Here is a 24,377-nt window from a genome sequence, read left to right as displayed (position 1 = left end):
TGTGTGTGTGTGTGTGTGTGTGTATTGTTGTGGTATTTTAATTACTTTTTTCACATCCTCTCTCAAACTGAGGTTGGAAGCCTCTAGACAGGACTCTATTTTCAGTATATTTGATTTTTGATTGAGAAGAGGACATATTAGGTGATGGGTATTCCCCTGATTTAATGTGAATATGTACCCAAAATACTACAGTGAAAGATATGTAAGCCATTATGGAAAAAAAAGAAAATTGTGTTTTTAATCAGAAACTTTCTTTGACTTACATGTATTATTATTATATTAATTATATTATATGTTATGTTATGTCACTATATTATGTTATATTAGTTTACCTTATTATGTTAATCAATTTTGTCCTTTAAATGAATTCTTACTTAAAAAAAAACAAAAAAAAAAAAAAACAAAAAAAAAACAACTTTAGTTTGCCCTGAAGAAAAGAAAAAAATAAATAAAAGATAAAATAAGGCCTCCCAATTCTTACCACAGGCTGTGTTCTTTACACTGGCTGTATAGAAAGAGGAGGTACAGTAAAGGCACCCCATATACACCTCAACACAGGCCCCTTGCCGGGTATGTATTGTGAATTGGGGGACAAAAAAAAACTATAAACTCCGTTTAGGTTCATTTATTCTCCCTTTGGAGCTTTTGTGGTGTTTGGAAGACTTCTGCTCCATCCTGGGTAATGAAATAAGACCTCTGTATCTAGAGATCTCAGTATCTGTACAGGTCCAGGAGTGGGACTTATGATGAAGTCTTTCTTTGTGGTTCTAGAAGTTCTGTTCCCTCAGTGTCATTTTAATCCATCTTCTGTGGTTGGTGGTGTTGGTCTTTGCACTGATCCTAGGATAGAACCTAGGATAGTGTCTTTTATTGTGTTTCCAGAAGCCCCATTCTGTTGCAATTGTCTCTGCCGGACCTTTGGAACTGGGGATCATGGTTGTTGTGCGGGTCGTAGTTCAAACCCTAGACTAGGGCTTTTTTTTATTGGTCTCAAGATATATTCAGTCCATTCATGGTTCAAGTATGGTTCAAGCGATCTTGGCTTTTGGACTGACCAAAGGGTGCCAAGTCTTCTGGTTTTGTCTTATCGTTAGCTGGTGAGGTAGGATAACCTGTTCTTAGGTCAAGTTGTTCCCATTTTTCTTGTTGTCAGGATATCATATTAGAGCTGGCACTTGTTGGTGGCCCAGCAGTATTAAGGATGTCCCTAATGGGATTTGTTTCCTGTAGCTGTTGTGAAGAACTGTGTCAATTATATGTCTGGGATCCAGGGTTCAAGGCTGGATGGATGGTGTCTAATCACCTGAGGTCTAATTTGGGTCCGCGTGACATATTTTCAAGATGGGAGATATCCCTATATTGTAAACAAGTATGAGTTCTTATCCCTAGTAGATAAGAGCTCTTTTTTATATGTAAGATTTCCCCTTTTATTAGTGTGCCTTTGCAGGGAGAAATGGTGCTACTTTATATTGGTGCATGTGGGGGTGGACAGAGAAGAAAACAGAAATAGGTCACACATCCAAGAAAGATAAAAATAAGAATAAAAGTATAAATGCTCACATATGTATATGTAGAACAAACATTTAAAAAATTAATTAACAAAATAATTAAAGGAACAAAGTGATGCATGAGACTACCTTACTTTTGGTAAAAAGCAGGTAAAGAGGTGGTGTAATACCGGTCTTATACTTATGTTGGAAGTATAGGTTTCCCCATTGTCTTTTGGGATTTTCTGGTGGTGTGTGGGTTCCCAGGCACCTTTCCATCACTCCCCTGATCTTCTTGAGACTGGCAAAAGATTTGCGGCAGGGAGGTCTTGTAAGAGTTCTCGCATTGGGGATACTTTTAGAGCTAAGTCCGGTTTCAAGTAACATAATGACTAATATTTTTTAAATTTTACATGATTGTTGATTCATTAAGTTGTCATATGAATAAATAACATTTTTCTTTGATTAATATCATTATATGTTATGAAATGTATTACAGTTTGTTAGTCTTTCACTAATCTAAATGAAGTTGATACATTTACAGCTTTCTCAGTTATGAATAACGCAACTTTGAACATCTGCATATAATTTTTTATAAACATAAGGTTCATTATGTGGGATAAATGCCAAGGAAGGAAATTACTGGTTTGTATGGAGATGGCTATTCTTAGTTATATAAGAAAATGTCAATCTATTTTACAGAGTTGTCAGATCATTTCACATTCCTATCAGCAATATTTGAATGCATTCAGTGCATTTTATGTCTTAATATATAATGATGGGAGTGATAGTTGCTCATATGCTTAACTTAATTATTTAGATTAAAATGTATCTTATTCATTTGTTGTCTATGTGTAATCTACTAGATTTTGCCATATTCAATGGGCATATAGTTTTCACCAAATTAGCACATTGTTAATTAAAATGGTTTATATATTTTGTGAATTTAAATGGATAAGTAGCTCATGTTTCATATTATAAAAATTTGATTGTGACATTTTAGTTTCTTTGCTCTTTGTATTAATTTCTATAAACATATACAGACATTGGAGCTGATTTCTGCTGTGTGACCAGTAGCACAACAGACACCTTGGACATTCTCTCTGCTGTTCAGAGCTTGGATATTAATCCTCTCCACCATTCTTCCCTGAGGGCTCATATTCATCCGAGGTGAGTCATCCCCACCACAAATGGTGAAGCCAGAGGAGTTTCACTTTGCAGCTACGTGCATCTTCTAGCCAATGTCAATGAAGAAACAATGCAGATCAACACCAGGCATAGAGAATAAAGATGGCAACTCCAATAACCTGAAAATGGCTAACCACCTAATTAGTCTCTCAGATATGGAGTTTAGAGAAGAAATTTGAAGGATGTTCATAGAATTTAAAGAAAGCATAGATCTAATTGAACAGAACACAAAAATTAAGAGGATATAAAGATAAAAATCAGAAAACTCCAAAATTAAATAATAAGTCTGAAAACTTCGTAGAAGAATTAAAAATATCAAGAGAAAGCCTATCCAGCAAGGTAACAGCAGCTGAGGATAGAATCAGTGAGCTGAAAGATGAGATGCATAACAACTCGATACAGCAAAGGAGATCGGAAAAAAAGACTTAAAGCAAATGATAAGACATAGAAAATTACTCCAAGAATGTGAACAGATGAAAATATAAAGCTTTGATAAGCTCAACAGAAACAACATAAGAAACATTGGAGTCTCAGAGACCCAGAATTAAAATCTCCAGGAAGAATCATTTGTCAAGGACATCATTACAGAGAAACTCCCAGAGGTAAAAAACACATGCAACCAAATTCTCCATGCCCAAAGAGTACCACCTAAAAGAGAAACAAGGATAAGCACCCCAAGACACATCCTAGTCAAAATGACTAATCCCACAGATAAAGATAGAATACTGAAAGCAGCAAAATGGAAATTACATTCAAGGGAGAATCCTTAAGATTTACAGCAGACTGGTCACAATAAATTTACAAGACCAGAAGACAATGGTGGGACATAGTGACAAAACTCAATGATATGAATTATTCGCTAGAACTGCACCCAGCAAGACTCACTTTCAGGTATGAAGGAAGTATACGTAGACTCATGGATAAACAACAACTCGGAAACTTTGCAGACTCAAAACCAGCCTTAATATAAATACTAAAAGGTCTACTTTAAGACAAGACTGAACAGCAGACACACCACACATCTACACAAAGATGGCAGTAAATGACATAACAATTATCTCTCTCAATGTCAATGGACTAAATGCAGTTTATGAGATACAGATCAGATAAATGGAAAGTCTGGCCCAAAATAAAGAAATTCTTCCTTTAAACATAAATACATCAATTACCAAGTGATCTTTTCAAGAGGCTGAAATGCTAGGAGCTGCTGGTGCTCTCTGCCAGATAGTCCTGCTGGCTGGTTGGTAACAAAATGTTGGAGCATATGTTTTCCAGACACCCTGCTCTTGCTTCCTTTTGCCACCTTTCCTATTACTCTGGGTCTGACAGTTGGTGCCCAGACAGGCAGTGAGTAGTGCTTATGTACTGCAAGGTTTAAATACATGACCTTATGTTATAAATCAACGATACTGATTCAGAGTATTTTAAATAAAAAAAATATGCCTTACCACTGCTTTACTTGACTAGCCTAATATATATCTATATCTATATCTATATCTATGCCTTAGTCTTGTCCCTTCTACTGCATCATTTCTATATTATTTCCTATATAGTCTTAGTAATTCATAATAAATTAGAAGTTTAAATTTTAAAATATATTTATAATATAATATATGTTATATATTATATTTTATAATTTGTATATATTTTATATATTTAATATATTATATATAAATATAATATATTTATAAAATATATATAATCTTTAAAATATATTTAGGTACCAAGATTTGTAGTAATGTTTTGTTTTGTTTTTGGGGCACACCCAGCATCGCTCAGGGGTTCCTTCTGGCTCTGAGCACAGAAATTGCTCCTGGTAGGCTCTGGGGACCATATAGGATGCCGGGATTCTAACCACCATCTGTCCTGGATCGGCTGTGTAAAGCAAACACCCTACTGTTATGCTATCTCTCTGACCCCGATTTGCAGTAAATATTAATGGTATTTTTTATGCATTTGTTTATCAAATACTCTCTTGTCTCTGGTATTTATATTTGTAAATTATAAGTCAAAATAATTTTAAACTAATCCAGATATATACAAAAGTAACATTTTAACATGGCCCTTTTCTTATTCAGCTACTTAAGGTAAGGTTAATCTTCACTGTTTATTGAGTCATTCTTTGTATAATGTTATCAATCACAAAAGTAAAGGAAGGTAAGAGTGGTAATGAAATAAGTATAGATATAGATAACTATAAAGATACCTCAGTTATCAGGGACTGGGTAGAGGGTAAAGCAGAATATTAGGGGATCTTTTGTTTTGCCTTATGGTAACATCTATCAAACACAGACTCAACCTCAAGTATGCAAGGCATGTGCTTTACCATACTATTAAATCTTGGCCCAAAAGTATATGTGTGTGTATTTGATTTAAGTTTAATAAAGTAAAATTTAAAAAAAATTTATTCTACCAAACCTGCTGAAAATTGACCTCTGTGATAATCTGAGTCTCTTTTTTTTAAATATATTTTTTATTTAAGTAACATGATCATATTTGGGTTACAGTCATAACCAGAACACCCCCCTTCACCAGTGCAACATTACCCTCTCCCCCCTTCCCATCCCCTGCCTGTTTTCGAGACAGGCATTCTACTACAGTAATTTGTTTTTAAGTTCAGTAAATTGTATTTTTTTTCCTTAAAGGATAAGAATAAAAAAAAATAGTAAAGGTGTGATAGTGGCAATCGCCAATGTTTGCATAGGTCCAGAAAAATGGAGAAAATGGGGAAAAAAATCCTTGACCTGATTACAAAAAGGCCTCACCCCAGAAGTTTATTGGCATAAGACAGACTCTGGGTTCCAGGCATACAAGTCTATCCAACTCCAGTCATTCTCAAGGTCCCGGTGAAACTTTTTTACACTTTAGCTATAGTTGGTATCAGTCTGAGTCTCTTTTTTACCTGTTAAAGTAGGATATGAATAACTGCACAGAAACAAAAAATATGTGGGAAATTATTTTAGAGAGTCTGTGAAATAGCTTGAACATCTGAAGGAATGGGTATACACACCTCTGATGGTTTACTTTGGATACCTCTAACTGTATTTTTAAATTTGTGGTGTTTTTAAATAGAGTATTCCATAAAGAAGATCTAGTCCACATAATAGTAACTGCTTTATGATAACAAACTTACAAGTAAATATATTGATTCAATTTTTATAAAACTCCACAAAGCTGGAGAAGGCAGTTCAATCTAATAGAATCTTTTACTCTTGCAGGTTTAAATTTTAATTTACACTTTATTACCATTGTATGTATGTTTACTATTTGATATATTATGAAAGGAGCACATATAAGCCAAACTTTAAGATTTTCACTTGACATTGAACTTTTTATATATCTTTAGTAAAGGTATATTTACATCTTTAATCACATGTCATTTTTTGTCTGTTCTGAATTCCTCTTTACTACTTTTTAAAATTTCTCTTCTCTGCCATGTCTGTATTAATAGATAATTACAAATATACTAAAGTTGCTTAAATATATGAAACTTCATACAGATTGCACAGCATGATTTCATAAGATGCTAATATAAGAGCTCTATAGACATGTATATATACATAGTTTGTTAAAATGTTCATGGTTAATTTTTTAATTATTGTTAAATTGTTAAATTAATATCACATTAGATAAATCAGTGTGGTCATTTCTTAACCTACTTTTGTATGTGTATTTGGCTAGAAAGATACCTCAGTATCTTTAATTAACAATATAGATCTAATAACTTACTACACATAAAGGTACAAAAACTGTATTGCTATCTACTATCATTCTCAATACATTAAAATACCTAACACCTATCTTTTATATTGCTAATTTGAATTACATAATTCTCTCATATACATTTATCACTCATTTATAATATATAACTATAAAATAAGGAAACATTTTCAATAATAAAACCCAATATAAATTTAAATATTTAAGAGCTAGTTACAGCATTTATAACACAACTAAATTAAAATAATGAAATTACATCAGTGTATATTCTGAATTTATTTTTAGTCTATTATGCTGCAAAAGAGATAGTATTTTCAATATAGTATCATACTTCCAAAATAATGTCTCCATGTAACATAATACATTTCCTTAATATACCCATGTTATATCAAAAACAACAAAACTTTGAAAAGAACAACCTGATAACAAAGTGTAGATATGTAGAACTTCAGGGTAAGTAGCTCACAAACAAGTATTTAATATATTTCAAAATATATTGTGAAAATAAGTAGATATATCCTGGAGGTATGACAAAGAAAGCTTATTACTGTCAAGGCAAAATAGAATAGAGTAAATCTTTCTATTTTTATTTACCATGGGAACTCTATATATAACTATATATCTTATATATGCTGAAATTAGGCAAAGAGTAATTAAATGCTTCCCTCAATGAGCTGGGATGTAGTAAAGCACATGCCTACCACTTGAAGATAGATTTTTTTCCCCTGTGTTACATGTCCACACCCAATAGTCCCAAGAAGATCAAACTCTCTAAGAATTATTCCCAAAACCCTGAGAACCACTAGGTATGGACTTTGTAAATATAATATAAAATAATATTTTATTAAATATAAGGCAGATATAAATGAGATTGATGTATGTTAGGTTTGCTAAACATAAATATGTGTTTATTTTCAGATAAGAAAATCTGGTAGAAAATCTTTAGAATAAAAATAACAGAACCATAATGTGTAGAAATATAATCAATATAGAAAATAAGGAGCATAGCTATATATAGTACAGTGATTAGGTCATTGCTTTGCATGCAGTCTACCTGAATTTAATGTTCAGCATTCAAAATGGTCTCCCAGAAATGCCAGCTACAATTTCTGAATGCAAAGCTAAGAACATTTCAGGTGTGGTCAATAAAGCAAAGAAAAAAAATGAAATTAGTTTCGCCAAAACTTGGAAGAGTATTTTTTGTATTCCTAAGATACAAACATATATATATGTTATGTAAAATGCATGACTTGCTATATATGTATTAAATATAATATACATCCTTCATATAGATGTTTGTTGCATATGTGAAAATGTGAAAATAAGAGTTATTTTGTTGTTTTGATATTTATGATTATATGTTCTTATATGTTCTAGTATAATTCTTATTCAAAATTACCATAATTTCAAACATTGAGTTTTCTTTAGTAAAAAAGTTTAGATAAAAAGTTGAACAAATTAAATAATAAACATTACATTATAATTATCACAATGACTTAAACTGCTTATTCAGCAGCAAACAATAAATAAGTATACTTCTATTTTTAAATTTTCTTTTTAATGTTCTATTATTGATTTACAAAACTGCAAATTTTTATGAGTTAAAGTGAACACAAATACTAAACCACATCTTTTGCCAAAGTTTTACCATGTCTCCACTATCTATAGGACACTTCTTGTCCACTATTAGTAATCATTTTTAAGTTTAGCTTAATATTCTTATCAGTTTATGTCAATTATATATTTACAAACTTTTAAATGCTTTTCTTTCCTTGACTTTTTTGATAAGTTGATATTAAAACATAAAAATGTTTCCCCATGTTTATAATATTATCAAAAATATTTATGGTCTCAGACTATATCCCAAATCATTACTTAATCTGAAATGCTATAATAAAACATAATAGAAAATAACTCTCATAAAGTATTACTAATGACTCAAAACAAAAAGACCATAAAATGTAATAAAAACTCATTTTAGATTTATCTTGATTTTGATATGCAATGAGTAACAGAACCTAAAGAGTATAGAGTTAGAAGGGAGATATTTCATATTTGCTGAAAAAGACTTGGAGGCATTTTAATAATATATCATTTTTGCTTTCTTCCTGCTGTAATTGCTGTTAATCATTTCTTTGATTCATGTTTCTAAAACTCTGAAAATAATTTTTTCTTTTATATTTTATTGTTAGTAATAGATTCTTATATACAAAATACCCATAATAATCTGAGTTATTTGACTAATCTTCATGGATAATATTAGTATATTATTCACATTACTATGTTTAAAATAGAAGTTATGTTCAACAAATTAAGTAAAGAAATAAAAGCTAGTTGAATGTGTGCTACTGTATCCTAAAATGAATAAAGAGATGCTATATATAGGTCCAAAGCAAAGTTGAAACCTTAAGAATATGTGGTCAAGGGACCAGAGAGATAGCATGGAGGTAGGGCATTTGCCTTTCATGGAGAAGGACGGTGGTTCGAATCCTAGCATCCCAAGTGGTCCCCTGAGCCTTCCAGGGGCAATTTCTGAGTGTAGAGCCAGGAGTAACCCCTGAGCGCTGCCGGGTGTGACCCAAAAACCAAAACCAAAACAAAACAATATTTGGTCAAAACATACACACACCCAAACAAACACACAATGCTATGTTTATACTAGATATCTTGTTCACAGCTTATACATTTTACCCAATTAGAGTAATACAATACATCAGTTGCAAAGAGAAAGAGCAATGTACAACCTTTGAAGTACAAACTTAAATACAAAACAAGGTAATTAAGGTGAGCAAATTGTCTCAGAATATGAGAATAACATTTTTTTTTGTGGCAAGGTTTTGTGCTTTTATTTTTCTCTCTCTCTTTCTTTGTTTTTTTTTTTTTTAGAATAGATATTTTTTTTATTTTTAATTATGAGAACAAAGGTACAAAGAAAGAGGACAAGGTAAAGTTACAGTGGAAGGACAATCACCCATAACATAATTCTCAGAAGTCCCCTTGCTGATATCTTAACTTTGAAATTTCAGCCAAAGAACATTAAGATAAATAAGACAGAATCCATGTACAATTTACTTTGTCCCTCAAGTCCCCAGATTGTAACACATTATAATATTTCTTAACAGTACACAAAGCAATCTAAAGCCATAAAACTTACGTAACTCCTTAAACATTACAGGCATAGTATTTTCTTACATTTCCATATACATGCATATTAGCTTACGTTAACCTCAAATTTTAAGTGAGTTCTTTTTAAAGATTAGAGTCAAAGGAGCACAGTAAAAAATGGCGCTAGAGTGGCAATTGTTGTTTGCATAGGCCCACCAAAATATGAGGGACATGGAAAGAAATAACCCTGGCCTAAGTACAAAGAGACCCGACCCCTAAAGTTTCCTGGCATAAGACCAAGTCTAGGCCTCAGGCAAGCTAGATCGCCCAATCCAATACATTGTCTGTAGTGCCAACACACTTTTATTTTTCACACAGTCTCTGTTGTTGGTATCATGTTTCTGTATTAAAGATCCTGGAATCTGCATATCTCACATTGAAGTCAGGATGTGGAGCATCCTCTCCTTTCACCTCACAATCAAAGGGCAATGCAGGGAGCCCTGTCCTGTAAGCAGGTCGTTGTCGTTGTTAAGTCTTCTCAGTGTCAAGGGAAGTCTCTTTTGAGCAGGTTAAAGTCTGAGCAGTGTAGGTCTTCCGTGGTAGAGGATTGCTTCCAGGTGATGTTATAAACCAGCCTGGATGTTTCGTGGATGGCTTCCCTGGTTCAGGGGAGAATGGATTATGCCCTTTCTTCTGAGGTCTGTGCCAGGTCGTTATGTCAATGTTCAGGGTGTAAGGTCCCTCTGCACTACAAGATTTGTGTGTTCCAATCTCTATTAAATAGGATCTTATTTGTATGTATAGTATTTTCCCATTTTAATGTGCCTATGCAAATAAGAAGCAATGCCACGTGGTGTTATTGGCGCATATGGGGGCCATAAGAACAATTACAATGATTCCCATGACATGGTTCAATCATAAGCATTAAACTGGGGGACTCTTCCACCAAAATTTCTTGTTAAACAGCTCAAAAAGAGAAGATAAAAAGTGGTTAGAATCATCACTGTATAAGAAAAAATTTAATAAGAATTATAGCTGTCCAAAAAAACCACAAAATATTCTAAAGAAATACGTGTCCATTTTATGTATCTTGAAACAATTTGGGGTTGTCACACACAATGCACATCTTTGGACTGTGATTAGGATTGTACACTACTGAAGTTAAAAAGAGTAATGTAGGTTAGTGATGTTTGAGAGGGGGTTAGAAAGTTAAGGAGTAAAAAAGAGCTTTGTATGGGTGTGGGAAAGGGCAGAATACAAAATAAACATTCTGTATATGCAAAACATAACATAAGAATAAGGAATATTCTGAATACATGAAGTACGCGCGGGGGCTCATGCCCCCGCGCGGTTCTGTAGTTTTTGGATGCCTAGGGAGGAATTTCTCCCCCCCTCCCCCCAGGGCTTGATTAACCAGGCGTGGCCTTAAAGACCCACCAGGTTTGGGGGGACCTTGGACCCCTGGACTAGGTGGTCAGCCCAGGGGGCCTGTGGCTAGCTGTCCTGCCCAGAGCCCCCAACATACCAGGCAAAGACACCCAGAAATCCTGGCATGCGGAGTGCTCTGAGCCCAGCCGAGCCTCTGTAGTTTTTGGATGCCTAGGGAGGAATTTCTCCCCCCCTCCCCCCAGGGCTTGATTAACCAGGCGTGGCCTTAAAGACCCACCAGGTTTGGGGGGACCTTGGACCCCTGGACTAGGTGGTCAGCCCAGGGGGCCTGTGGCTAGCTGTCCTGCCCAGAGCCCCCAACATACCAGGCAAAGACACCCAGAAATCCTGGCATGCGGAGTGCTCTGAGCCCAGCCGAGCCTCTGTAGTTTTTGGATGCCTAGGGAGGAATTTCTCCCCCCCTCCCCCCAGGGCTTGATTAACCAGGCGTGGCCTTAAAGACCCACCAGGTTTGGGGGGACCTTGGACCCCTGGACTAGGTGGTCAGCCCAGGGGGCCTGTGGCTAGCTGTCCTGCCCAGAGCCCCCAACATACCAGGCAAAGACACCCAGAAATCCTGGCATGCGGAGTGCTCTGAGCCCAGCCGAGCCTCTGTAGTTTTTGGATGCCTAGGGAGGAATTTCTCCCCCCCTCCCCCCAGGGCTTGATTAACCAGGCGTGGCCTTAAAGACCCACCAGGTTTGGGGGGACCTTGGTCCCCTGGACTAGGTGGTCAGCCCAGGGGGCCTGTGGCTAGCTGTCCTGCCCAGAGCCCCCAACATACCAGGCAAAGACACCCAGAAATCCTGGCATGCGGAGTGCTCTGAGCCCAGCCGAGCCTCTGTAGTTTTTGGATGCCTAGGGAGGAATTTCTCCCCCCCTCCCCCCAGGGCTTGATTAACCAGGCGTGGCCTTAAAGACCCACCTGGTTTGGGGGGACCTTGGACCCCTGGACTAGGTGGTCAGCCCAGGGGGCCTGTGGCTAGCTGTCCTGACCAGAGCCCCCAACATACCAGGCAAAGACACCCAGAAATCCTGGCATGCGGAGTGCTCTGAGCCCAGCCGAGCCTCTGTAGTTTTTGGATGCCTAGGGAGGAATTTCTCCTCCCCTCCCCCCAGGGCTTGATTAACCAGGCGTGGCCTTAAAGACCCACCAGGTTTGGGGGGACCTTGGTCGCCTGGACTAGGTGGTCAGCCCAGGGGGCCTGTGGCTAGCTGTCCTGCCCAGAGCCCCCAACATACCAGGCAAAGACCCAGAAATCCTGGCATGCGGAGTGTTCTGAGCCCAGCCGAGCCTCTGTAGTTTTTGGATGCCTAGGGAGGAATTTCTCCCCCCTCCCCCCAGGGCCCAATTAACCAGGCGTGGCCTTGAAGACCCACCAGGTTTGGGGGGACCTTGGACCCCTGGACTAGGTGGTCAGCCCAGGGGGCCTGTGGCTAGCTGTCCTGCCCAGAGCCCCCAACATACCAGGCAAAGACACCCAGAAATCCTGGCATGCGGAGTGCTCTGAGCCCAGCCGAGCCTCTGTAGTTTTTGGATGCCTAGGGAGGAATTTCTCCCCCCCTCCCCCCAGGGCCTGATTAACCAGGCGTGGCCTTAAAGACCCACCAGGTTTGGGGGGACCTTGGTCCCCTGGACTAGGTGGTCAGCCCAGGGGGCCTGTGGCTAGCTGTCCTGCCCAGAGCCCCCAACATACCAGGCAAAGACCCAGAAATCCTGGCATGCGGAATGTTCTGAGCCCAGCTGTGCCTCTGTCGAGAATAACATTTTTAATGACCACAATATATGTTCAGAATAATTATAGCCTACTTGCTACATTTTCCTCATTATTAAAATTTAGCATATACTTTAGATATCCTGTATGTAATTACAAATTTCTATGAGTCACACAACTCTTTTTAGATATGTGAAAGATCTTGGAGTTTTATTATTTATGCACATTGTTAACAACAAACTAGTGAAAGTAAAAAACTTACTGCTTCCAATCAACAGAAAGACAACAGACCTTGAGTGTTGTGTTACACCTTATTATACCCAAAACAAAGAACATCCCTGATTTCTTTGTACTTGTTTGTCTACAACTTGGTTTCACCCAAAACAACATTGTCTTTTAAGTAACCTGAGGCAGGACAGGCATAGTATAGCTGTCCCACCTTGGAGTAGTCTCTGTACTCAATATAAACAGTAGTTTTGGCAGGCAGCAGATTCTCCAGACTATTTAGAAGACCATTAAACTATCTGTGTTTCACCCTCAACCTGGTCTGGTAGGTTCTCCAGATGAGTTAGTAGATTATAAGACTTTCTCTGTTTCTCCTCAGCCTGGTCTGGATTATTTCTTTCACGACTCTGATTCAGACTCATTCACTTGGGTTTGAAGTCCATGGGATGATTTTACACCTGAGAACAGAGCTCTTTTGGTAAGAATGACAGAGATTTCTAGATAAGAAGTAAAGTGTCAATAGTTAATTATGAAGAAAAGAAAATTGAAGCCCCCCACAAGAGCATTTAGAAAAAAGTAAAACCATAATTAATAAGAAAATAAAAGAACATTTAACTAAATTATATTTTTATTTAAAATAATTATTAATAAAACTGATAATGATTATAGAAAAGAGAGTAAAAAAGAAAAAGCATACAAAATATCAACATTCAAACAAAACCAGGATATTTAACTAATCAATGCTCATTAAAAATAAAAGATAGTGGGGCTGGAGAGATATCATGGAGGTTAGGCGTTTGCTTTGCATGCAGAAAAATGTGGTTCGAATCCCTGCATCACATATGGTCCCCCGAGCCTGCCAGGAGTGATTTCTGTACGTGGATCCAGTAGTAACCCCTGAATTGCTGCCAAGTGTGACCCAAAAACCAAAATAATAATAATAATAATAATAATAATAATAATAATAAAACAAAATAAAAGATTGTATATTTAATGTATCATAGTAAAATTATTATAATGAACCTCGATTGAAAGAAACAAACATAAACTACACCTATTCACAGATTGTAATTGTCGAGAAAACCCAATAAATATTCACAAAACTCTTGAAATAAAAAATAAATGTAATAAAATCAATATATAAACATTCAACAAATATATGTTAATTTTGGAGCTACCTAGTAGAAAAGATATAAAATGAGTACAAAAATCCAATAAGGTAATATTAAACAATCAGTGCTTGCAAAGATGAGGTGGAAAGAACTCTCAATTCCCTGTTAGTGAAAACATTGCTTGGCTCAAATCTTATGGAAAAAAGTAAGGTTACTTCTAAAAAAGTTAGAACTTCCAGATAACTTAATGATTCCTCTTTTTTTTATATACCCAAGAATACAAAGCATTAACTTGAAAAGATTATGCACACTCATGACCCTGTTAACTACAAGTCAAATTATGAAAACAACCCAAATATCAAATGGTAGATAATGGCTAAAAATTTGTGGTACATATGCACAATGGAATACTACACAACTATAAGAAAAGATGGAATGTCCTCACCCTACACAAGAAGGGTTGTATTTGGGAAGTCACTGGCAACTCTCCTTCCCACCAGCGTCTATTCTCTGGTGCCCCCACGCATAAAGTATATATAGTTTAATGGGATATCATAGGGTTTGATCTATGTATACAATATACAGAATGTCTATGTAGTATACTTTCCTTCCCCCATTGACTCATCACCTTAGAGGCTCATGTCTAGTCCTTTACTCTCACCCCCACTGCCTATTACCCTACATTTAACCATTTTTACTCTCAGTTCTTGGCTCCTCATGAAGCAGATCATTATCCTCACTCAAGCTAGCTCCCAATCAACTCCCAAAGTAAAAAAAAACGACTCTCAGCCTGAGAAGAAACCAATACTCTGTTCCTATTAATCTACTCTCAGCAGCCTCTTACATTCCACCTTCCTTCACTGTGTACCTCTTTCTGAGAAACCCCCACTCAAAGACATTCCCTGATAGGGACCGCTGGGTGTTGTTTTGCAGACTCCAGATGGCCAAATCACAGACCAAAGTGGTGTCCCAGATAAAACATCCTCCCTCTGACTATTTCTAAAGACATAAAGGGAACATGTGTATCTCCTTTGTATATCTTAGATGTATTCCCTTAACATCTATGACTCTTTTTGAATTTCCTCTTATATAGTGACAATTTTGTCCACTATTTTTCACCCCTTTGTGATCTGTTCAATAAGGAATTCTGGTAGAAGAGTCTCTCTTTTAGAATTAATGTTAGAATCAAGTTATGGGGAATGTTGGACTTGTTCCCTTGGACCCCAGATGCACCAATAATACCTTATGGCATTGTTTCTCTTTTGCATAGGCACATTAAAATGGGAATATATTACATATGTAAACAAGTTTTTATCTAATAGAACAGAAATTTTGTAATGCAGATAGGCCTTATACTCTGAACATTGGCATAATGACTTGGCTCAGGCCTCAGAAGAATGGACATTGTCCATATACCCCTGATCCTTGGATACCATCTATGGAAACAACCGCAATTGTCTGTATCATTACCAGGAAGCAAACCTCTACCAGGGAAGACCCTACTGGTGCTCTGGCGTTGATTTACTCCCAAGAGAGTTCTCGTAACACCCAGATGACTTAGCAACAGAATAACCTGCTTGCAGGGCAGGTCTCTCCATATCTAATGGTGAGGTGAAACTAGAGGACGCTGCACGTCAGCTTGATATCAATGAAGGAAATGCACAGAAACCAGAATCTTTAACTACAGACACCTGACACCAAAAACAGCTAATGTGCAAGAAAGTTTCACTGGAAAAATGACTCAGGAGTTGGACAACCTAACATGCCTAGAGCCCAGAGTCGGTCTTATGCCAGAAAACTTCAGGGGTGAGGTCTCCTTGTATTTAGGCCAAGGCTTTTTTTTTTTTTTTCAGTTTTCCCCATATTTTGCTGGGCCTGTGCAAACAACAGCGATTGCCACTCTCACACCATTACTACTGTATTTTTTTAAAGCACTATCCTTTAAGAAAGAAAAATAAAACAGCTTTTACTAAACTTAAAAAAAAACTGTAGTAAAATGCCTTTCTAGAATACAATGAGAAAAACTAAAAGTTCAGATCTTGATATTAATTTATTTAATGCAGAAAACCTTCTATACTTTATTTAAATGCTCTAGATTATTTTTGTATTTTTATGCCAATAAAAGAGATTTATAAAACATTAACATTATATATATCCATTATTTTCAGTTTTCAATAATTTTAAAATCATAGTTAACACTGTTTTTTGAGTCACTACAGCAATATTCTGGCCTATACCTAGCTCTGTGGTAATGTATGACTCCTAGAGATTTTCGTGTGAACATATATTGTATCAGACAAAACTTGGTAAGACAAGCACCTTGCCTGCTATACAATTTTTTCTGGCTAGATAAACTGCATTTTAGTACAAGAGAACACTTACTTGAAAGAGGTAACTTGATTGGCAATAAGTTATGCCTCCGTCAACATATACAAACTATAACTCCTCCTTATTCCTAATCAATAAATATTTCTGCCAACATATTTCTTGTATATAGACTTTAATTATTTATATTCCCAAACTGAAACAGTTATATTAGAATATTCACTTTAACTCTTAATCTTAATACTTTTTATTAACATTCAAATATTCTTTTATCAATAGGTAGAATATAATGAATTAACATGACACATATCAGGTAGAAAATTTGATAAGAATATTTTCTGGAATATATCAAAGAATATTTTAAGAACTATAAATGAAAACAAATAGAAACAATGACATATGGTGGAATTAATTCTCTTTTCATTAAGCAAGCTTTAATCATATATGTATATTTATGAAAATAATTTAGTAATATACACTAAACACAACTAATTATATCAAGTATGTTAATATGCCACCCATATTTCTAGTCTAAAAATTATTATCACAGTGTAATCAAAATCACAGCTTTATAAAAACAAAGATGAAACTTTTTGGAAACAAAAGCTTATGCAGTGTATAAATCACTATTATCTCTAAGTAGAGAATGAGATCACATTATGAAAGCACTTTTTTTTTCCATCTAACTACATATTTTGATCAAGTTTAATCTCAGTGGTATATGTTACTTAAGATATATTTTCCTCAATTTCTCTGGAGATTTCCTTTTGAAAGTTAGGTGAAATTCAAAATGTTATCCTTTGTTTTTTGTTTGATATATTTGTGTACCAGGAGATTCCACATATTCTACTTTGAAGTGTTGTTCTCTGCTGTTTCTCTGATGGTTGCATTCCCTTCTAGTTCTGCTTGCTTTTGACTCTTTTTAACTTACTTTTTCATTTAGTTCTTTATCTGAGCAATTCCTTGGAGTCCTATGCTGAAAATACATGACTTGACTGCTAGCTTTTAAAAGTCACAAGTTAAATGAGCTCAAGAACTTGAAATTTTCTAGAGCCAAGTTAAAAAAAAATCCTACAGGCTGTATTTTGGGCAGTTAAATCCTAAACTTATTCAAACATAGTAACATGAAAAAATGGAAAATGCTAAAAGGAATATTAGAAAATGAGATCCATTATTAATTATAGGATTGCATTATTGATTCATTATTCCACAATAATATTTTGAAATATAGCTATTACTCATATACCACAATTCTTAGAACAAAGTAACTTGAAATTATATCTTTACTTTGGTTTAATATCAAAAGTAGGAAAAGCTATAGTTTTAAATAAACTCAAAACACCTTAGTGTGTGAACCAATTCACAAAGTGGAACTATGTGTTAATTAAAATAATAAAATGAAGTAATAATTGAGTTTTTAATGAGTCAGGTAATAAGCAGTGCTACTTTTTGTACTTTTTTTTCTTAGTAGGTCATAAAATACATAAACAAAAGTACATAGAGCATAAAAAAAAAAGTTAGCAATTTTTGTCAGGGGCTCTCAAAAGAAAGATCAATCACAATTCTTGAACAATTTTATCTCTACTTGAGCACAAATTCCCAAGAAGATGTGGCTTCTCATGCACTGAAGTATACTTGAACCACCCTTGTTATGCTGAGACTCCATGGCTTAACTGACACTACTCATGAGAACCATATGGTAGTGGAAATCAAATGGGCTGGTTGAATGCTAGGCATGTGTCTGAAACACTTTATCTTTTGATCATTACATTTAGTTCCTCAACTATTGTTATTGATATCTTAAAAATAAAAATAAAAATTATAGATGAATTGTTTACTGAAATCTTGTGGAAATACAGCATTAAAATCCATGGAGAGAACTGAAGATATTAAAAAGAAGTGCTCAGTATACTAAAACAAATCAGAGTAAAACTTAGTGGCTGAAATTTTATAAAAATTCAGAAAATTCTAAATGTATATGTATGATGTTTGGCACATTTAAAAATCAAGCGTGTTTTAAACACATGAATTCCAGCTACATCTGTATAAGTCTTATGTTTTCAATATAAACATTCAGAAATTTTTTTCTTTAGATTATTCCATCTATAAACTTTAAGAAATTTTCTGTTTGAGGTTTTCATGCTTTCTCCTAAAAGAAGATGGTTTTAATATAGCATTTAATCTCTCCAATAAGAATCATAGTGCAGAAAGCTTTGAAATTGCATATCATGAGTAGATAATTTAAGATTTCTAATCTGACCCATTACTCTAAGATCAATCACACTATATGAATACTAATGCTAATTTTTATCTACACAAGGAAACATTTTTAAAATGTACAGAATGTAAAATGCAAAATTGTATATGGAAGCATCTCATTTTGACAGATTAACTCTCTTTATGTACATATAAACTATCCATTTATTTTATATTCTTCAATAAATTATCACAAAAGGATGTCCCATTAATTACATTACTCACCATTATACATCTAATTCAGAATTTCTCTTCCATATTTATGTCATTAATAGCAATAATTTATTTACCATTTATAATCTTCATTCTGAAGACCAAATTGAATCCTACTTAGTGAAAAAATAAGTAGCAATTTAACTAATTTTGGCATCCATATACATGCATATATACTTACGTGTTTATATCATAACTTATAAATCATGATCTTTTCAAGTATGTAGCAGGATATGTTTGTATCAGATTGTGACTAGTATATGCTAATCTGAACCTTTCACATGTAAAACATGTACTTAACTCATTGAGTAATCTTCCACCTCTTTTTTATTATTTTACTAAAGATATTAATTGAGAAAACTCTCACAACAGTAAAACTGTCAAGGAAACACAACTTTCTTTAAGCTTACAGTTATGACTTGTTTGAAATATATCTATAGATATATAGATATAGATATAATGTAAGAGATGGGATTAATATTAAAAATAAAAACTGTTCTTCAAAAAAGACCTTACTTAATTTGTAATTAACCCTTTAATTATATAAATTTCAAATTTATATTTGAAAATTTGTGGAACTGCAAAAATTCCTAAATATTATAAGTTAATGATTTGTATAGGCAATAACTTCTCCTAATAAGCCCAATGTAGTCTAGATATTAAAAATTTTATATGTCATTCATTATATTCAGGAACTACCATGTATTCTGTTAAGACTGTCTTATATTGCTATTCTTTCCAGTTCTTAAAGTGCTTACAATTATGTTACAGTAAATTGCTTTCTTAAAATTGCGAATTTTAGGGGCCTGAGCAGTGTTGCAAGCAGGAAGGCATCTGCTTTGAGCGCTAGCCTAGGACTGACCGCTGTTCAATCTTCCAGCGTCCCATTTGGCCCCCCAAGCTAGGAGCAATTGCTGAGTGCATAGCCAGAGTAACCTCTGAGCATGGCAAATAAACAAACAAACAAAACCCCAAATTTTATTGTTCATTATTAACACCTGAAGAAACATGTTCAAACATTTTTAACTCAATAAGCACTAAATTTAAAAAAAAATCTTTGAAACTATATGTAAAAATATATCAGAAAAGAAAACACGTTTATGAATGAAAAATAAATAACTAAATACTAAACATGAAAATAATATTGTAAATTCAATGTCAAGTATTTAAGGTATCAATGAGCTGCCATTACATAGAAATACTTGCTGGTAGACATAGATAAAATTATATTCAATTTATAGAAAAAATTTTGCTCCAAAATAAAAGACAAAATCTATTTGAAGAGCTAGAGCGATGACACAGGGACTGGACCAATAGGACAGTGGTAGGGCGCTTGCCTTGCTCACAGATGACCTGGACTGACCTAGGTTTTATCCCTGGCATCCCATTTGGTCCCTCGAATCTGCCCAGAGTGATTTATGAAAGCAGAGCCAGGATTGACCCCGGAGCATTGCCAGGTGTGACCCAAAAACAATAAAAAAATATATTATGCTGTGTGAAATGAGTAAATATTATATTGAGTTATAGGAATGCTTCATTTATTTATCAAATATATATTGTGAGGCTCTTGAAAACTCTTGAGAAATAAAAATAGATTATTATTTTCTAGTGACTGTCCATTTAAAAACTGTTTATTATTAAAATTTTAATGTTTTAAATAAGTTCTTAGTGTAATGCTCAAAATGTGATACAATATTGATCAGTATTACTTAGAATATAGTTATACACAACAAATATAATATTCAAAAAAGGCACATTAGGCCTTGTATTCAAAAAATGTCCAGTAGAAAGAAAATTGTCCTAAATGTGATTTGAAAAACAGTGTACATTAAGGTGGTTTTAATATGGTAGGTAAAATACTTTATGTCCATGCAGATGACCAGGGTTTGATTTTAGTATTCCATATATATTGCTAGCAGTGGTTCCTGAGTACCAAGTAGAATACTGCTGGGTGTGGCCTAAAAAACAAAACCAAAAATGAGACTAAACTAGTGAACTTTAAAAATATTTGTTTAAAAGATGTAACAATTTAAGTGAAAATTATGACAAATCTAATGCTCATTTTTTTTTATTTGGTAAAAAACATTCTGAAACACTCAGTGGCTATACCTGACTCAGTGCCTTCTGCAGGAATAGCATATTCTCCAGTCAATATTGATATATTTTATGAATTTTGGTTACTAAATAAATAATCATTGTTCAAATTTTAAGTTTTATACAGACACTGAGAACAGAAATTTAGAGTATTAATCTTTCATTAATCTTCACAATGAATCCAATTAACATTGTAAAAGATGAGAAGTGAATAATTGTATATTTCATTTTTGTAAAATCAATGGATAATAAGAGAAAAGAATCACCAGGAGCTTATTAGGATTTCAAAGTTTTTCATCTTAAAATAATTTTGGTTCACTAAAACAAATACTCATAAATGAGTAAAACTTACTGTGAATATTATAAAATTATTAAAGAATAATTTCTAAAGGAAATAGCTCTTTATGTGATAGTATTGACATAATTGGTAATATTTTAATTATTATAAAATCAAAACAGTTCATTACATTATAAAAGTGTATAAAATTATGATATGAGTATAAACATATATTATCAAAATGTAAAGTACACTTAAATATACTGTATAGTTATCATGTATATAGTTATTCAATAATTTAAAGAAAATAAAGCATTATTAAACTTACTTTAAATTTAAATTGGAACAGAATGCCACACTTGATCATAATACATTTGTTTCCAGATAAGTGAAAACAAAATTATTTTTAAAAGAATAAACATAAAAGGAGGAATAAAGAAATAAAAGAGCAAGTACAATACAAAGTTGAGAAAATCATTGTATCTCCAATGAAGTTAACAAATCATTGTCAATACGTTTAATAAGCTCTTGTTGCTAGCTGGCCATTCTGTTACATCATTTTTTTCTGACTATTAAGTAATCTAAGAAACACATTAAATTGGTATGTTCCTATGGGGATAAAAGAATTACAAAAAAATGAAATTATTATGCTGCTGCAAATGCAGCCACCATGTTCAGGAATTTAAAGCACTATTGCTGATGCAGCTGTGCTTGTGGGGCATGTTTCCAGCTACCAGATCTTCAGGTAGTATGAGAACATGGTTCTCGTGCTCACTCCAAAAATGTCCTGATTATATCAGCCCAAATACTAACAAGCCTGGAGTTTTGGTCAAATTTTTATGTCTACAGAGAGTTGTAGAGGAGTGATGAAACAGGGCCATATGCAAAGCAGGAATTATGGGTGATGGCTCCCTGGCTTCACCCCTCTCCTCATACTACTACCTGTTTTCAGCAGAGTAGCCAGTGTAACTATAATTTTCCTTGCTAATGTCAATATTTTCCTTTCTAATATCCTTGCTACTATTTATACCTCGAGAATAAGTGAGTCTATGGAGCTAGATAATTGAAGACATAGTTGAAGATAATTGAAGGTATTGGTAGCTAAAGTCAACAAAACATTTATGATGAAAACTGTAAAGTATTATTTGAGTAGCAAAAAGACATTATGGAACCTAAGGAATATTTCTAAATATTTATGCATAATAACTGACAGTTCAGTAAAATTAAATTTAGCTTTTGTTTACTACCCTTACTAATTCTTAATAAATTTACTATGCTAACTGTACAGACTTTCATTTGACTATGGATACAGAAGGATACAATATAATAATACTATAATGTAATATTACTATAATATCACTGTTATGAATAATGTATATATTATATATTTACATATCAGATATGTATAATACTACTGTATATGAAGGTAGATTGATAAGTTAAATGGCAATACACAGTACTTGTATGAAAATTTTACATTATTAAGCATATCAACTTTCTATTGCTTATTTCTTTTTTTTAAAATTTTTATTTTTTTTAATTTTTATTTTTAATTATGAGAACAAGGATGCAAAGAAAGAGGACAAGGTAAAGTTACAGTGGAAGGACAATCACCCATAAGATAATTCTCAGAAGTCCCCTTGCTGATAACTTAACTTTGAAATTTCAGCCAAAGAACATTAAGACAGAATCCATGTACAATTACTTTGTTCCTCAAGTCCCCAGATTATAATTATAATTATATTTATATATATAATTATATAATATATAATATATATTATTATATTATATTATATATATTATAATTATATATAATATATAGTTATATTATATTATATATAATTATAATATATATAATATAATATATAATATATATAATTATAATTATAATATTTCTTAACAGCACACAAGGCAATCCAAAGCCATAAAACTTACGTAACTCCTTAAACATTACAGGCATAGTATTTTCTTACATTTCCATATACATACATATTAGCTTAAGTTAACCTCAAATTTTAAGTGAGTTCTTTTTAAGGATTAGAGTCAAAGGAGCACAGTAAAAATGGTGTTAGAGTGGCAATTGTTGTTTGCATAGGCCCACCAAAATATGAGGGACATGGAAAGAAATAACCTTGGCCTAAATACAAAGAGACCCGACCCCTGAAGTTTCCTGGCACAAGACCAACTCTAGTCTCCAGGCAAGCTAGATCGTCCAATCCAAGACATTGTCTGTAGTGCCAACACTCTTTGCCATATTGCTTATTTCTAATGTGCTAATAATATTGCTCTCAGAAAATCTGGAGTCTCATATTTATAATGAAGTGTAAAATATTTTATTATGGAGCCAGAAACATAACACAGCAGGGTAGGCCATTAGGCTTGCATTTAGCAGACCCTGGTTTGATTCCTGACATATCATATGATCCCATGAGCATAGCACCTAAGTAACTGTAGAATAAAACAGCCCTTGGATGGGGCTGGATGGAGGTGGATGGTGATGGAGGGATGAGAGGCCTTTCTCCTCCAGCCCAGGACCACGTGTCTCCAACCCCCTTCAGCCGGCAGGAACTTAGCTTCAGGATTGGGGTGGGCAGTCAGGGTTCCAGAATTACCAGCTTTATTCAGGCCCCTGCCAACATGTGTGGCTTCTATCATAACCTTTTACGCTGGATCCCTATTCAGCACTGCATTGTACCTTGGCCCTCAGCCATATCTCCTCCTGCTCTTTCCATCCTCCAAAATCTTCTAATCTCCCCTCCTGGCCTTCAGGCCAAACCTTTTTAGACTCCCCAAAACCCCTCCCAGAAATGGGCAGGTCTTACCCTAAGGTAAAGTTATGTAGAAGATGGGGGTGGAGTGACAGTAACCACTTAGCATCAACAGGGATCACCAAAAACAACAACAGCAACATCAGCAGCAATAAAAACCTAATTTATAAAATATATGTTGATTGCAAATAACTTTAAAATAGGGATTCTAATCCTGGAAGCTATGAATGTAACTTAAATGCCAATTAGATTGGCACTGATTTTGAGATTTGAAATTATTTTAAATAATCAGGTAATTAAACCGGCTTAAACTAATCAAACACAGGTAACAACTTGTATTCTTCTAAAAGGAAGGCAGAGAGATACCTGGTCACAAAAGTTACAGTCCTGTTAAGATAGGCATGAAGAACAATGTAAAATTTTTAAATTCTAATGAACCTTAATAAAGTATAGATTCCAATCCT

At 34.3% G+C, this 24,377-nt stretch overlaps 1 non-coding gene across 1 annotated transcript; it reads left to right on the top strand.

Annotated features, from left to right (window-relative positions):
* Window positions 1–464: 464 nt before the first annotated feature.
* On the top strand, window positions 465–597 carry LOC126005168 (small nucleolar RNA SNORA51). Its single transcript, XR_007494340.1, has one exon. It is a non-coding gene; the product is annotated as a small nucleolar RNA SNORA51 (small nucleolar RNA).
* The last annotated feature ends 23,780 nt before the right edge of the window (window positions 598–24,377 follow it).

Source organism: Suncus etruscus, chromosome 3, assembly GCF_024139225.1.
Source record: "Suncus etruscus isolate mSunEtr1 chromosome 3, mSunEtr1.pri.cur, whole genome shotgun sequence".
In the NCBI taxonomy this organism is placed as follows: Eukaryota; Metazoa; Chordata; class Mammalia; order Eulipotyphla; family Soricidae; genus Suncus; species Suncus etruscus.
Note: the sequence above shows the minus strand (reverse complement) of the source record. Positions and strands in the feature narration are given on the sequence as shown.